At 38.7% G+C, this 18,521-nt stretch overlaps 1 protein-coding gene across 15 annotated transcripts in view; it reads right to left on the bottom strand.

Moving 5' to 3' along the window:
- ENOX1 (ecto-NOX disulfide-thiol exchanger 1) overlaps nucleotides 1-18,521 on the bottom strand; it is a 619,252-nt gene that overhangs the window by 63,668 nt on the left and 537,063 nt on the right. The window lies entirely within an intron of this gene.

Genomic DNA, 18,521 nt, shown 5'->3' with positions numbered 1-18,521 from the left:
ACTCCACAGTTTCTGCACAGCAAAAGAAACAGTCATTAGAATGGGCAACCAACAGAATGGGAAAAAAATTTTTGCAGTTTACCCATCTGACAAAAGGCTGATATCCAGAATTAACAAAGAACTAAAACAGATTTACAAGAAAAAAACTAACAAGCCCACTCAAAAGTGGGCGAAGGATATGAACAGATACTTTACAAAAGAAGACATACATGAGGCCAACAAACATATGAAAAAATGCTCATCATCACTGGTCATCAGAGAATGCAAATCAAAACATCATTGAGATACCATCTCACGCCAGTTAGAATGGTGATCGTTAAAAAATCTGGAGACAACAGATGCTGGAGAGGATGTGGAGAAATAGGAACACTTTTACACTGTTGGTGTGAGTGTAAATTAGTTCAGCCATTGTGGAAGACAGTATGGCAATTCCTCAAAGACCTAGAAATAGAAATTCCATTTGACCTAGCAATCCCATTACTGGGTATATATTCAAAGGATTATAAATCATTCTACTATAAGGACATGTGCACACGAATGTTCACTGCAGCACTGTTTACAATAGCAAAGACCTGGATCCAACCCAAATGCCCATCGATGATAGACTGGATAGGGAAAATGTGGCATATATACACCATGGAATATTATGCAGCCATCAAAAATGATGAGTTTGTGTCCTTTGTAGGGACATGGATGAACCTGGAAACCATCATTCTCAGCAAACTGACAGAAGAGCAGAAGATCAAACACTGCACGTTCTCACTCATAGGCGGGTGTTGAACAATGAGAACACACGGACACAGGGAGGGGAGCACTACACACTGGGGTCAGCTGGGGGGAAATAGGGGAGGGACGGTGGGGGGTGGGGAGCTGGGGAGAGATAGCAAGGGGAGAGATGCCAGATGTAGGAGATGGGGAAGAAGGCAGCAAATCACACTGCCACGTGTGTACCTTTGCAACAATCTTGCATGTTCTTCACATGTACCCCAAATCCTAAAATGCAATAAAATAAATAAATGGGGAAAAAAAAGAATATAAATGACCTCATGGAGCTGAAAAACACAACAAAAGAACTTCATGAAGCATACATAAGTTTTAATAGCTGAATTGACTAAGCAGAAGAAAGGATATCAGAGACTGAAGATCAACTCAATGAAATAAAATGAGATGGCAAGATTAAAGAAAAAAGAATGAAAAGAAATGAACAGAGCCTCCAAGAAATATGGGATTATGTGAAAAGACCTAATCTACGTTTGATAGGTGTACCTGAATGTGATGGAGAGAATGAATTCAAGCTAGAAAACACTCTTCAGGATATCATCCAGCAGCACTTCCCCAACCTAGCAAGGCAGGACAATACTCGAGTCCAGGAAATACAGAGAACACCACAAAGATATTCCTCAAGAAGAGCAACCCCAAGACACATAATCGTCAGATTCACCAGGGTTGCAATGAAGGAAAAAATGCTAAGCGCAGCCAGAGAGAAAGGTCAGGTTACCCACAAAGAGAAGCCCATCAGACTCACAGCAGATCTCTCTGCAGAAACCCTAGAAGCCAGAAGAGAGTGGGAGCCATATTCAACATCCTTAAAGAAAAGAAATTTCAATCTAGAATTTCATGTCCAGCCAAACTAAGCTTCATAAGTGAAGGAGAAATAAAATCCTTTATGAACAAGCAATTGCACAGAGATTTTGTCACCACCAGGCCTGCCTTACAAGAGCTCCTGAAGGATGCACTAAACATGGAAAGGAACAACCAGTACCACCCACTGCAAAAACATACCAAATTGTAAAGACCATCGACACTATGAAGAAGCTGCATCACCTCATGGGCAAAACAACCAGCTAGCATCAAAATGGCAGGATCAAATTCACACATAATAATATCAACCTTAAATGTAAATGGGCTAAATGCCCCAATCAAAAGACACAGACTGGCAAATTGGATAAAAAGTCAAAACCTATTGGTGTGCTGTGTCCAGGAAACCCATCTCACATGCAAGAACACACAGGCTCAAAATAAAGGGATGAAGGAAGATTTATCAAGCAAATGGAAAGAAAAAAAAAAAAAAAGCAGGAACTGCAATCCTAGCCTCTGATAAACTTTAAACCAACAAAGATCAAAAGAGACAAGAAGGGCATTACATAATGGTAAAAGGATCACTGCAACAAGAAGAGCTAACTATCCTAAATATATATGCACCCAATACAGGAGCACCCATATACATAAAGCAAATTCTTAATGACCTACAAAAAGACTTAGACTCCCACACAATAATAGTGGGATTCTTTAACTGTCAATATTAGACAGATCAATGAGACAGAAAATGAACAAGGACATCCAGGACTTGAACTCAGATCTGGACCAAGCAAACCTAATAGACATCTACAGAACTCTCCACCCTAAATCCACAGAATATACATTCCTCTCAGTACCACATCATACCTACTCCAAATTTGGCCACATAATTGGAAGTAAATCACTCCTCAGCAAATGCAAAAGACACGGAAATCATAACAAACAGTCTCTCAGACCACAGTGCAATCAAATTAGAACTCAGGATTAAGAAACTAACTCATAACTGCAAAACATCATGGAAACTGAACAAATGGCTCTTGAATGTTAACTGGATAAACAATGAAATGAGGGCAGAAATAAAGATGTTCTTTGAAACCAATGAGAATAAAGACACAATGTACCAGAATCTCTGGGACACATTTAAAGCAGTGTCTAGAGGAAAATTTACAGCAATAAATGCCCACATGAGAAGTGAGGAAAGACCTAAAATCGACACTCTATCATCAAAATGGAAAGAACTAGAGGAGCAAGATAAAAAAAACTCAAAAGCTTGCAGAAAACAAGAAATAACTGTGATGAGAGCAGAACTGAAGGAAATAGAGACACAAAAAACCCTTCAAAAATTAATAAATCCAGGAGCTGGTTTTTTGTAAAGATCAACAAAATAGACTACTAGCCAGATTAATAAAAAAGAAAAAAGAGAAGAATCAAATAGATCTAACAAAAAACAATAAAGGATATCATCACCAACTGCACAGAAATACAAACTACCATCAGAGATCACTACAAACAACTCTATGCACATTGACCAGTAAACCTGGAAGATACGGATAAATTCCTGGATACTTGCACACTCCCAAGTCTAAACCAGGAAGAAGTCAAAACCCAGAACAGACCAATAACAAGGGTTGAAGTTGAGGCAGCAATTAATAGCCTAAGAACCAAAAAAAGCCCAGGTCCAGATGGGTTCACAGCAGAACTCTACCAGACATACAAAGAGAAGCTGGTACCACTCCTTCTGAAACTATTCCAAACAATACAAAAAGAGGGAATCCTTCCCAAATCATTTTATGAGACCAACATCATAATGATACCAAAACCCGGCAGAAACTCAAGAAAAGAAAACTTTAGGCCATATCCATAAAGAATATAGATGCAAAAATCTTCAACAAAATACTGGCAAACCAATTGCAACAGCATATCAAAAGCTTATCCACCATGATCAAGTAGGCTTCATCCTGGGGATGCAAGGCTGGTTCAACATACACAAGTCTATAAACATAATCCACCACATAAACAGAACCAAAGACAAAAACCACATGATTATCTCAATAGATGCAGAGAAGGCCTTTGACAAAATTCAACAGCTCTTTATGCTAAAAACTCGTAATAAACTAGGTATTGAAAGAACGTATCTCAAAATAAAAAACCCACAGCCAATATATTACTGAATGGGCAAAAACTCGAAGCATTTGCTTTGAAATCTGGCCCTAGACAAGGATGCTCTCTCTCTCCGCTCCTATTCAACATAGTATTGGAAGTTGTAGCCAGAGCAATCAGGAAAGAAAAAGAAATAAAGGGTATTCAATTAGGAAAGGAGGAAGTCAAATTGTCTCTGTTTGCAGATGACATGATTGTATATTTAGAAGACCCCATCGTCTCAGCCCAAAATCTCCTGAAACTGATAAGCAACTTCAGCAAAGTCTCAGGATACAAAATCAATGTGCAGAAATCACAAGCACTGCTATACACCAATAACAGACTTAAAGAGAGCCAAATCAGGAACGAACTACCTTTCACAATTGTGACAAAGAGAATAAAATACCCAGAAAACAACTAACAAAGGATGTAAAGGAACTCTTCAAGGAGAGCTACAAACCACTGCTCAGGAAAATGAGAGAGGACACAAACAGATGGAAAAACATTCCATGCTCATGGTTAGGAAAAATCAATATTGTGAAAATGGCCATACTGCCCAAAGTAATTTATAGATTCAGTGCTATCCCCATTAAACTACCTATGACCCTCTTCACAGAACTGGAAAAAAAAACACCTTAAATTTCATATGGAACCAAAAGAGAGCCCACATAGCCAAGACAATCCTAAGCAAAAAGAGTAAATCTGGGGGCATCACACTACCTGACTTCAAACTATACTACGAGGCTACAATAATCAAAACAGCATGGTACTGGTACCAAAACAGTGATATAGACCAATGGAACAGAACAGAGGCTTTGGAGGCAATGTCACACATCTACAACCATCTGATCTTTGACAAACCTGACAAAAACAAGTAGTGGGGAAAGGATTCCCTGTTTAATAAATGGTGTTGGGAAAACTGGCTAGCCATGTGCAGAAAGCAGAAACTGGACCTCTTCCTGAAACCTTACACTAAAATTAACTCCACTTGGATTAAAGACTTAAACATAAGACCTAACACCATAAAAACCCTAGCAGAAAATCTAGGCAAAACCATTCAGGACATAGGCACAGGCAAGGATTTCATGACTAAAACACCAAAAGCATTGGCAACAGAAGCCAAAATAGACAAATAGGATCTAAGTAAACTCCAGAGCTTCTGTGCAGCTAAAGAAACAATTATTAGAGTGAACTGGCAACCAACAGAATGGGAAAGAATTTTTGCAATCTACCCAGCTGATAAAGGGCTAATATCCAGAATCTACAAAGAGTTAAAATAGAATTACAAGAAACAAACAAACAAACCCATTCAAAAGTGGGCAAAGGATATGATCAGACACTTTTCAAAAGAAGACATATATGAGGCCAACAAACATATGAAAAAATGCTCATCATCACTGGTCATTAGAGAAATGCAAATCAAAACCACATTGAGATACCATCATCTCACGCCAGTTAGAATGGTGGATCATTAAAAAATCTGGAGACAACAGATGCTGGAAAGGATGTGGAGAAACAGGAACACTCTTACACAGTTGGTAGGAGTGTAAATTAGTTCAACCATTGTGGAAGACAGTGTGGTGCTTCCTCAAGGACCTAGAAATAGAAATTCCATCTGAACCAGCAATCCCATTACTGGGTATATAGCCAAAGGATTATAAACCATTCTATTATGAAGACACATGCACACATAGGTTCATTGTGGCACTGTTTACAATAGCAAAGACCTGGATCCAACCCAAACGCCCATCAATGATAGACTGGACAAGGAAAATGTGGCACATGTACACCATGGAATACTATGCAGCCATAAAAAATGATGAGTTTGTGTCCTTTTTAGGGACATGGATGAATATGGAAACCATCATTTTCAACAAAATGACACAAGAACAGAAAATCAAACACCACATGTTCTCACTCATAGGTGGGTGTTGAACAATGAGAACATATGGACACAGGGAGGGGAGCATCATACACTGGGGTCTGTTGTTGGGGAATAGGGGAGGGACAGGAGGGGGTAGGGAGGTTGGGAGGGATAACATGGGGAGAAATGCCAGATAGAGGTGACGGGAGGATTGAGGCAGCAAACCACATTGCCATGTAGGTACCTATGCAAGAATCCTGCATATTCTGCACATGTACCTCAGAACCTAAGTGCTATAAAATATATATAATGTAAATCATAAAAACAAAGGTCCAGGAAGCCTTATGGCTCCTGAGTAACATACAGAACTAAGAGGAAGGGGAGTTTATCTGCTGGTGCATCCTTGCTCCTGGTGGTTTTATACCACTAATCCTGATGCCATGTCAGTGGGGACTGAAAGTGCTGAAGGAAAGGAGGCTCTTCCCATCCCCTGCTGTCTGCATGAGGCACTAGGGCAATCCTCTGCTTCTGTCCACCTTTTGGGCTCCCAATTCTTTTCATAGATGGTACTGAATGTTCCTCCTGTTTCTTGTTGCTTAGGATATTAGGCAGTGGTAAGCCATACCTCATGTGAGGCAGGAATCCTGTAATTGAGCCCTCTAGGCTTATTTGACTTGAAAATGATCCTGCTTGCATGCAAGTCATGTCTGTATGTTTGTATATGCATCCTTTGTTGATGGTTTGGAGCTTACCTGAAATTTCTTGGCCATAAGTAGAAATAAAAGCTTAATTTTTGGATTGGGTTAGAACTTATTTTGTTCATTTTCAATTAATCACTCTTGATCTCACATGTTTTCTCAAGAGATTGAACAAGCCTCATTTGGGTATGGATGGCTATTAATGTTGGTCTGAGGTCCATACAGAGCACAGGCTCTATAATCCCTAGGCCACAAAGAAGGCTCAGATACAGAGTTCACAGCAGAAGACCCCAAGTAATATATCTGAGTATTGTTCTTCTAAATTATTTATGAAGTATATAAAATTTGCCTTTCTCTTCAAAATGCAAATATTATTGGATTATTTTCCTTTCCAGTTGAGGAACTCAGTATCTTCTGTATGTGGTAATATCCAGCCCTTATTATGGGGTGTTTATTTCATTATTTCCCAAGTGGGGGACTTAGCTTTATTAAAAAAAAAAAGATTCAGTGAAATCTTCCTCTTTTCCTAAATTCCAATCAAGTATAAAAGCTTCCCTATTTATAAAGTGCTTTTAATTATAGATGATTAACCAATACATTGTCAAAGAGTATCCATTGCCTATTATCCATGACAGCAAAAACAAATAAGATTTTAAAGTCCCACAGCAGGGACTGATTAAAGAAATTAGTGTACATCTGTGGCATGAAATATTAGGCAGTCATTAAAAATCACAAAACAACTGATACCACAGCAAATACAAATGATCCTTAGAATCTACTATGAATAACTATATACCAACAAATTGTAACACCTAGAAGAAACAGATAAATTCCTAGACACATATAATCTACCAAGATTGAACCATGGAGACATAACGTACCAATAACAAGTAATGAGCCTGAAGCAGTAATAAAAAGTCTCTTACAAAGAAAAGTTCAGAATCTGCAGCCTTCACTGCTGAATTCTACCAAGTATTTAAATAAGAACTAACAGTAATTCAATTCAAACTGTTCAAACACCACAGGCCAATATTCATGATAAACATAGATTAAAAAAAAATCCTTAAAAAAATACTAGCAAACATAATTCAGCAACAAATTGAAAAGACCTTTCACCATGATCAAGTGAGATTCATCCCAAGGATTCAAGGATGGTTTAACATATGCAAATTAGTAAACACGATATATCACATTAACAGAACCAAGAATGAAAACCATGTGATGATTTCATGGATGGTGAAAAAGCATGCGGGAAAATGCAACATCTCTTAATGATAAAAACTCTCAACAAACCAGGTATAGAAGGAACATACATCAAAATAATAGAGACCATATATGACAAACACACAGTTAAACATCATACTAGATGGGGAAAAATGGAATGTTTATCCTCTAACATCTGGAACATGATGAGAATAGCCATTTACCACTTTTATTCAACATAATACTGGAAGTCCTAGCCAGAGCAATTAGGCACAAGAAAGAAAAAGCATCCAAATTGGACAGAAGAAGCCAAATTAGCCTTGTTCACAGATGACACGATCTTATATTTAGAAAACCATAATGATGCTGCCAAAAAATTGCTAGAACTCATGAATTCAGTAAAGTTGCAGTATACAAAACCAATATACAGACATCAGTAGTATTTATATATACCAACAGCAAACAATCTGAAAAAGAAATCAAGAAAACAAACTCATTTTTAATAGCTTAAAAAAATATAAAATGTGTAGGCATAAGTTTAAGTAGAGAAGTAAAAGATCTCTACAAGGACAATTATTAAATACTGCAAAAATTGAAGATTACACAAAAAATTGCAAAGTTATTCCATGCCCATGGATTAGAAGAACTGATATTGTTAAAATGTCAATATTACCCAAAGTAATTTACATATTCAATGAAATCTCTATCAAAATACCAGTGACATTCTACATAGAAACAGAAAAAAAGTCCTGAAATTTATATGAAACTACAAAAGATTCCAAATAGCCAAAGCAATCCTGAGCAAAAACAACAAAGCTGGAGGCATCACATTACCTGATTTCAAAATATACTATGAAGCCACAGTAACCAAAACAGCATGCTACTAGCATGAAAACAAACACATAAGACTATTAGGGTAGGGAACCTAGAAATAAATCCATGCATTTTTATGTAACTGATTTTTGACAAAGGTGCCAAAAACATAGACTGGGGAAAGGACAGTCTTTTCAATAAGTGGTGCTAGGAAAATAGTATGCAGAAGAATGAAACTAGACCGCCATCTCTCACCAGGTGTGAAAATCAAGTCAAAATGGATTAAAGACTTAAATCTAAGACCCATAACTATGAAACTGCTAGAAGAAAACATTGGGGAAATGCTCCAGGACACCAGTCTGGGCAAAGGCTTTTTTAAAGGAAAACCTCAAAAGCACAGGCAGCAGAAGTAAAAATAGGCAAATGGAATTACAACAAGCTAAAAAGTGTTTGCACAGCAAGGGAAACAATCAACAAACTGAAGAGACAGCCTACATAATGGGAGAAAATATTTGCAAACTCTCCATCTGACAAGTGATTAAGAACCATAATATAAGCAATTTATAACACAAAGAACTCAATAGAAAAAAGACAAATAATCTGATTACAAAATAGGCAAAATATCTCACTAGACATTTCTCCAAAGAGGACATACAAATGGCCAACAGTTATATGAAAAAAAAAATGATGAACATCACTAATCATCAGAGAAATGCAAATCAAAACCAGTAAGATATCATCTCACCCCAGTTAAAATTGCTTTTATCAAAAAGACAAAAAAACAATAGATGGTGGTGATTATATGAAGAAAGTGGAATCCTAGTACACTGTTAGTGGGAATGTAAATTGGTACCACAGTTGTGGAAAACGGTATGGAGGTTCTTCAGAAAAGTAAAAACAGAGCTACCATATGATCCAGCAATCCCATTACTGGGTATATATTCAAAAGAAAGAAAATCAATATACCAAAGAGATATACTAATTTATTGCAGTGCTATTTACAATAGTCAAAATATAGAATCAACCTACTGTCTATCATCAGATGAATGGATAAAGAAACCGTGGTATATATACACAATGGAATACTATTTAGCCATACAAAGAATAGAATCTTGTCATCTGCAGCAACATGGATGAAACTGGAGGTCATTACGTAAAGTGAAATAACCCAGACACAGAAAGTTAAACACCACATGTTCTCACTAGTACAGGGGAGCTGAAAAAGTGTATCTTATGAAGATAGAGAGCAGATTGGTTGCCAGAGGCCAGGCAGGGTTAGGGTTAGGGATGAATAGAGGCTGGTTGCTGGATACAAGAATACACTTAGAATAGAGTTTGATAGTTTAGTAGGTTGACAAGAGTTAACAGTAATCTATTGTATATATTTCAACATAGCTAAAAGAGAAGAATTTGAGTGCTCACAGAATAAAGAAAGGCATTCAAGGCAATGGATATCCAATTGTCCTGATTTGATCACTATACATTATATGAATATATGAAAGTATCACAGATACCTAAAAACATCTGCATCTATTATGCACAGATAAAATATATTTTTAAAACCTATTTAATAAGTAAATGTTCATTATTGATAAATTTAGAAATATAGGTTGTAAAATTGTCCATGTTATATGCTATAAACTTGGTAAAAATGTATATACATGCACGTAAACAAAGATAAAGAAATACAAAGAAGTGGAAAGTAATTTGAGTGGTGAGATGGCAAATGGTTACCTTTTTATTTGTTTCTGCATTTCTACATTTCTACAAAAAGAAAATGGTACTTTAACAGTATTTTTGTGTATTTATCTATATGTATATTGGCTCTATAAAAGTCACCATTCTCCATTCTAAACAACTGTTTTTGCAGTTACCTCTGGTAGGATTATCATGAACCTTTCTGGGGAAGGACATTCTGTCTCCAAGGGGTAACTTTTGTTCAGATCTTGGTTTTACCTATACAGGTATCCTTGCCCATGTCAGACCATTTCACACAGCACTGAAATTTGTTTCCTTTGCCTGATTTTCTCTAACCTGGCCTGGAGGAAGAAGTTATTTTCACTTCTCTAAACTCAATTTGTCAGCTTTATTAAACCTGCTAATACTGTTACATGCTCCAAATTCATTAATGACCAAGTAGGTACCACCAACTCCTGCCCTTATAAAAAGGACAAACTTCTTTTTTTTTTTTTTTTTTGGGACGGAGTTTCGCTCTTGTTACCCAGGCTGGAGTGCAATGGCACGATCTCGGCTCACCGCAACCTCCGCCTCCCGGGTTCAGGCAATTCTCCTGCCCCAGCCTCCTGAGTCGCTGGGATTACAGGCACACGCCACCATGCCCAGCTAATTTTTTGTATTTTTAGTAGAGACGGGGTTTCACCATGTTGACCAGGATGGTCTCGATCTCTTGACCTCGTGATCCACCCGCCTCGGCCTCCCAAAGTGCTGGGATTACAGGCTTGAGCCACCGCGCCCGGCCTAAGGACAAACTTCTAGCCCCAGCCTCCAGCAGTGGAAACACAGTAAATTGGCATCGAGGTGTCTGGGAAGGAAGCTTCTTTGAGCCTTCACTGGATACAAGAGCACTCACCGTGAGCCAGCTTCTGTTCATTTTTGACAGCAGTTCCCTCTCTAATCCTTCTTTGGAGCTCTGTACATGCTGGGATGGGGATATCCTAACAGGGTCCCTTTGCAATTATTTACTTTTTCAAGGGTGCTGCATTGGGATGTGTGTGGATTTTTTCAGATGGAACTATGGGTTTCAGAGTGAATTGCAGCACATGCAGTTAATTCACAGCAGAAAATGTGGTGAAACAGCTGGAAGAAGGCCGATGCATGGGGGCAGGGGGCATAGAGACAGGGTGGGGTAGAGATGGGGAAGGAAGCATTGGCAGGAGAAAAGCGATAATGTTACAGGGGCTATAACTAGAGGGAAAGAGCAGGTTCTGGGTATGAGCATATATGTGGACAGGGTAATATATCCAATAGGGCAAAGGAAATATTAGTCCGTGAGAAGTCCACCTTCTTGATGTAGGCATCTATAGAGCAAAGGTGACCTCAGACATCTACAGAGGCCCATCCCTCTCTAAAGGAAAGACAAACAGGCTCCTGATTTTCCAGTTGAGCTTTCTGGAGACCATGAAGTTCTCCGTACCACTCATTGTGCCCCACTCCTACCAGACTCTCCTCCCAAGCCTACCAGGGAGCCCATCCTTCCAAAAAAGGTCTTGTCTCCAGAAAATTGCTGGAACCATAAAAATAAATTGCCTCAAGCCAATTCACTGTTATACTGACCTGTAGGCAGAGAACGAGTCCTGATAGAATGAAACAGGATAGCAAGTTTGGTAAGTGAAAGGCATGAAGACAGGGAGTCAGCTCCATGTTGGAACAGAAATCACATCTTTATTACTCACCATAGTGTCTCCAGAACTTAGCCCAGAGTGTCCAAGACTGGAGTAACAGTAATGTCAAACATGTGCTGATCACAGCAGCACTGCAAAGCAAGGCTCACAGTTACCCTATGAGGTAGGTATATTATTACCTTCATTTTGGAGGTGAAAAAAATGGAGGTGCAGGGGTTCAGTGTATGGCTCAGGGTCACCCAAATTGAAACTGGGCTGCTTGACGTCCGGATCTGTTCATAACCTCTACACTCTGCTGCCTCCCTCAATTGTTGGTGGGTGTACCGAGTAGAAAGTGATGTCAGGCTGTGTGGGGACAAATGAGGCCTCTGTACAGGTCGAGTGCAGTGAGGAGGAAGGCTGGGAGGAGAAACACATGGAGCAGAATGCAAGAGCTGCGACACCTTTGGTTCCATGTTGGTGTCTGCTAGGCTCAGTCCTAGTGGATCTAGGCTCATTTTCCTTTTGATAGAGTGGTGGGTTGGGGTGAGGGAGGTGTGCAACCTTATATTTGTCCCTTTCTGTTTTGTCTGCTCCTCTCCCAGTTCAAGATCAGGGCCCTTAAGACCAGGCAGCAAGTTCTGGGAAGAAAGAATCCAAGCTGAGTTGTTTCTCCCTTTTGAAGACATGGTGCCATTCTTCCATAGAGGTTGTCTTTCTTTCTCACCTTGTTTGGTACATCAGCATGTATTCTCTCTCATGCCTCCCTGCCTAAAGGGTAGAAGCTACACTCAGAAACCGAGCAGAGAACTCAGCACGTGCGGAGGTTCCCTCACATACATCATTAAAATACATGGTTAACGATAGCCTTCTGCTGTGCTGTACTAAACTTGAAGAATGTTCTTTGCACATATCTCTTCCATACGCTCCTAACGTCTTTACTCTGACAGATTTAAAGACAGCTCCTAGGATTTACTTTCTTACAGAGGTGACATGAAAAACTGAAAAGTCTTTTATCTTCCGTGTTTTTGTTTTATTGGTGGATGGGAAGGGTGTTCTGGTTGACAGTGGCAACCTTCAGCATCACCAATTAAATCTCTTTACAAATTGCAAATGGTTTCTTTAACCCCAGTGTGGGAGTGTGAATTGAGCAAATAGAGGAATGTGAGGTGGCAACTTTCCTGTAACAGAAACAAGGACGGGAGGAGAGAAAATTCATGGAAAGCTTTTAGACCAAATTGTTCTAAACATTGCTGGCTTAAGCTGTCACTGCATTTCATTCCTCCTACCTGACCCTACAGTTCTCCCTCCGCCTCCTTCCCCTCCACAAACACACTCATGCAAGGATCATATGTGGTGATACTGCTGGGAAGAAAGTCATCAAAAAAGATACAAGATAAGACCATGGTATTTATTTATTTTTATAATTTAAGATCTTGACATCTGTTATACACAATTACCAGGGACTAGGTTGGTTATTCAGCAGTCCTAGGGACATGGAGATAGCTCAGAGACAGAGATAAAAAGAAAATTTATAGCTTTGCTTTCCAGGAAAGAAAATTGGGTCTGAAACAACTGAAATCCTTCAAGAACTGGAATAAAGGTTAGTTTTAAACTTGGTTACACTTAAATGGTTGAATTGCCTGTTGTTAATCTATCCAGTTCTAAATACAAAGAAAAAAACTAGCAAGCGTGAGCATGAGTTGCGCAAGTCCTCTTGGGGAGCAGGGCCTTTGCAGTTGACTTCAGTTTCTGGCCCTAACAGTTTTAAATCTGCTTTCAGAAAACTTTTCTCTCAGGCATGCATTTGCAGAAGGTCTTGTGATAAGGGGCCAGGGTTGGGCTTTTAAAGGGTGTATCTGTTTCGAGACCTCAAGAATGCTGGATAATGTGTTGGTCAGATTCTGGTGGTACACAATAAAACGTAAAAACAACAGAAAAGTAATACTAACAGACCATAAGCTAGATTAGTCTTGAGACTAAGACAAACAAGGAAATTCAAGATGCTACATATCCTTTAGTGGATCCCTTCAGGACGACTAATAGATACTGTAAGGGAACAGCAGCCGCACCAGCATCCTGAATGCCAGGCAATTCCAGAAGTCTGAAGCTCCCTGCCAGACTCCACCACAGAGCTATTAATATACAGAATCCCCCAGAAACAAATATGAGATGCAACCAAGATTTATGGATATGTTAATTACAGAATTATTTACAATAGCAGAAACAGGAAGTTAAATGCCTGACACACAGGAGTGTGGTTCAATTATTTCATATCTACATCATACAGCCATTAAGAATAATGTCTTTGAGGAACATTTGGTGACAAGAAAAATATTTATGATATAATGAAAAATCAAAAAGGTACAAAACTGAAGACAAGATGACAGTATTTATTTATGGGTTTTTCCCTCTGGTCATATACATGTACATGACTGGAAAAAATGAAAATAAAATGTTCATGGTGGTTATCTGAGTGATGAGATACCTAGGTTTTTTTTTTTTTTTTTTTTTCCCTTACCTTTGTACTCTTTTCTATAATTTGCAAGCTTCAAGCATACTTTGTTTTTTACTTTTATAGTAAAGCACTTTTTAAAAAAAATTGTCAGCTCTCACAAGAACACCCAGCTAAGCTGGCGCCAGTCCACTGTATAACTGTTATTAATAAATGATAGTGCATAAAATTCCTGCCCCCAGATGTAAATAATTGTAAAGAAAAATAATTTATTTGTCTCACTCAATAGGCTTTGGGCCTGAGGCTTTAAACTTTGTGTGCCTTAAAATGTATCCTGCCAAAGTCCTTTCAACTATATTAAATACTTTTTTGTTTTTGAGACAGGGTCTTGCTCTGTCACCCAGGCTGGAGTGCAGTGGTGTGATCTCTGCTCACTGCAACCTCTGCCTCCTGGGCTCAAGTGATCCTCCTGCTTCAGCCTCCCAAGTAGCTGGTACTACTGGTGCGCATCATCACACCTGGCTAATTTTTATGTTTTCGTAGAGATGAGGTCTTACCATATTGCCCAACCTGGTCTTGAATTCCTAGGCTCAAGAGATCTGCCCATGTCAGCCTCCCAAAGTGCCGGGAATACAGGCATGAACCTCTACACCCATCCTATATTAAATGCTATTGATGCATAAAGATAATTAATACTTGTTGAATATGTTAGGCTCACTGTTAATGTACATGGCTTCACTTAACACACAAATGAGGAAAGTGAAGTTCAGAAAGTTCAAATAACTTGCCTCAGTCACACGTCTACTCAGTAATCAAAATGGATTCAAATCGTCTCAGTCTGATATGAAGGTCTCATCACTTTTGACCACCACAAGGCTGGTGGCAACTTCAGATGAGATGTAGACTTCATTTCAGACATTTAAGAATACATTTGCAAAATATTTTGCTAGTGCTTCTAATGTGAGAGCAAAATAATTGATTTTTATTTCTTCTTTTTCACATGCCCTAGTAGAGGTACTGGGGAAACTGCCAAAAAGAGACAAAGTTCAGACAGAAAAGAGGATGAGTGAATAATCCACCAACCGGGAAACCCTGACACAACAGGCAGTGATTGAGATTAGACCAGCCGTCTGCCTAGGAAGGGAGGTGGCGGCCTGCAGTGACTGGCAAGGACTGTCAGGCTCTGTCACTTCACAAATATCTCCCCCACCCTGGGTCAAGGTGCTGCTCTTCCCTCCTACTGGGTCAGAACCCCCATCTCTCAACAGTCATTTCTTTGAGTTGATTACAAAGCCTACATCATAGACTCTAAATGGGTATCTTAAAAAGCTGAAAACTTTCCGACTGAAGGGACAAAGACTGCAAAGATTATCTCCCTTTACTTTTTCCATTGAATGGTAATAACTTTTAAAATTTTTCAAAAAGGGCCTATGTTACTGTGTTACCAGCATAAAAAGGCTGAGAATACCCAAAATCAGAATGCCTCTCCTTCTACAGGGGATCACAGTTCCTGATCAACAAGCGAACAAGGCCTGATGGAGAATGAGTGCATTCCAATAACAGAATTAGGCTTCAGAAGGTGGATAATAAGAAACTTCTGTGAGTTAAAAGAACACGTTCTAGCCCAATGTAAAGAAACTAAGAGCCTTGGGAAAAGGTTTGATGAAATCCTAACAAAAATAGACATTTTAGAGAGGAATATAAGTGAATTAATGGAACTGAAGAATACAATATGAGAACTCCGTGAAATATGCACAGGTTTTAACACCCGAATTGATCAAGCAGAAGAAAGGATATCAGAGGTCAAAGACCAACTTATTGAAATGAAACGAGAAGACAAGTTTAGAGAAGAAAAAGTAAAAAGGAATGAGCAAAGTCTCCAAGAAATATGGGACTATGTGAAAAGACTTAATTTACATTTGATAGGTGTACCTGAATGTCCTGAAGAGAAAGAATCCAAGCTGGAAAATATTCTTCAGGATATTATACAGGAAAACTTTCCTAACCTAGTAAGACAGGACAATACTCAACTCCAGGTAATACAGAGAACACCACAAAGATATTCCTCAAGAAGAGCAACCCCAAGACACATAATCGTTAGATTCACCAGGGTTGAAATAAAAGAGAAAATTCTAGAGAGAAAGGTCAGGTTACCCATAAAGGGAAGCGTATCAGACTCACAGCAGATCTCTTAGCAGAAACCCTACAAACTAGAAGAGAAGGGGGGTCAATATTCAATAACCTCACAGAAAAGAGTTTTCAACCCAGAATTTCATATCCAGCCATACTAAGCTTCATAAATGAAGGAAAAATAAAATTTTTCACGAACAAGCAAGCACTCAGAGATTTCATCACCACCAGGCCTGCTTTACAGAGCTTCTGAAAGAAGCACTACACACAGAAAGGAACAACCAGTATCAGTCATCCCAAAAACTTACCAAAAGGTAAAGAGTATCTTCATAATGAAGAATCTATATCAACTAATGGGCAAAGTAGCCAGCTAGCATTAAATGACAATATTAAACTCACAAATATCAATATTAATCCTAAATTTAAATGGATTAAACGCCCTAATCAAAGACACAGACACACAAATTGAATAAAAAGTCAAAACCCATTGGCATGCTGCATCCAGATCCATCTCATAAGCAAGGACACACAAAGACTCAAAACAAAAGGTGACTCACCAACCAAATGGAGAGAAAAAAAAAAAAACCAGGAGTTGTAACTTTCGTCTCTGACAAAATAGACTTTAATAGTAGCAAAGACTAAAAGAAACAAAGAAGGACATTACATAATGGTAAAAGGATCAATGTAACAACAGGAGTCAATGATCATAAATATATATGCACCCAGTACAGGAACACCCAGATACATAAGACAAGTACTTCATGACTTATAAAGAGACCTGGACTCCCACACAATAATAGCGGGAGACTTTGACGCCACATTGTTAATATTCGACGGATCAACGAGATAGAAAATTAACAGGGACATTTATGATTTGAACTCAGACCTGGAACAAGTAAACTCAGCGAATATCTATAGAATTCTTCACCCTAGGTCTACAGAACACACATTTTTTTTCAGTATCACATTATACCTATTTTGAAAGTGACCACATAAATGGAAGTAAATCACTCTTCAGCATTTGCATAGCATTTCACAGATTTAAATGAAATATTGGTTGGCTGTTTGTTTGTTACTTTCTTCCCTTATTCCTTCCTGTCTCCACTGTTAAGTACAATTATCGGCATAAAAGAGGTTTTTAATACCTATTTTTAGATTGCATTCCAGCTTGGGCAATAGAGAAAGACTGTTCTCTCTCTCCCTTTCTCTTTCTCTTTCTTTCTTTCATAAAAAAAAAGAAAAAAAAAAGGAAGGCAAGGTAGGAGATATCATCCCCATTTCACAAACTAGAAAATGGGGGCCCACTGCCACTTTGTTTGGCTTACTGGCACAGAGAGCAGCTTCCCTGGAAGCCACAGGGGGACTGGCCCTATGTGGAGTGAATATGAAGGTCTTGGTTGAGAATGTGGCAGCCACGTGTCCCTCAAAGATAGGATGCTGAAGAAGGGCTTTAGGGTAAGGATGGGGGTCATGAATATTAGAGTGGAAAGACAAATTATGTCACACGACATTGCCTATGGGGAGCTCTGTATGAACGGTTTCCTCCTCTGGCTTTCCACTTTCTCAATCCTGTTCACTCCCTAAAGCCAAACCCAAGTCTCACAGATCCAGGAAGGCTTTCTTGATTATCTAGCACAAAGAAATCATACAGGTAACCACCTTAAGGTTTTACCAGGCCTTAGCTCATTACAATATTATGACATGTTTTTTAGATAGGCTTTGCCATTCTTTTTACAAGTGAGAAAAGGAAGCTCAGAGAGGTTAAATAACTTGTCAAGCTGACACAGTTGATAAGCAGCAAAGTCTGGATTTCAGACTATATCACATCATAGCTGCCTCAACTTCCTGCATGCTTATCACCTCCTGTATATCATGTGTTTCTTAATTCGTTAGCTCTGTTATAAGTTCCCTGAGGGCAGACAACAAGTCATATATTTCTTTGTTAACCCCATTTCTGTCCTCCTGGAACTTAGCAGAGCACCTATGAACATATAAGTCCTCAATAAACATGATATGTTAAATGTCTGCTGGGTAGGAACAGTAATGATTAAGTGGGATTTTTTTTTTTTTTTTGATGCTCTGAATATTAGGCTCTCTGTTGTATATAATTAAAACAAAAGTGAACAAGAAATATATAATTTCTCCTAGCTCCAGTGTAATCAGGCATTCATTATCATGTCTAATTCTGTGTTCTGTGAAAAGAACTGCTTAGTAAGCATTTTCTATGATGAGGATGATCAAATACATACAGATATCAGAGAGATTTTAAAAAGACAAAATCATCAAACATATGGAGAGGC

The sequence above is a fragment of the Sapajus apella genome, unplaced genomic scaffold, assembly GCF_009761245.1.
Source record: "Sapajus apella isolate SASKATOON/1434 unplaced genomic scaffold, GSC_monkey_1.0 scaffold32, whole genome shotgun sequence".
Taxonomy (NCBI): domain Eukaryota; kingdom Metazoa; phylum Chordata; class Mammalia; order Primates; family Cebidae; genus Sapajus; species Sapajus apella.
Note: the sequence above shows the minus strand (reverse complement) of the source record. Positions and strands in the feature narration are given on the sequence as shown.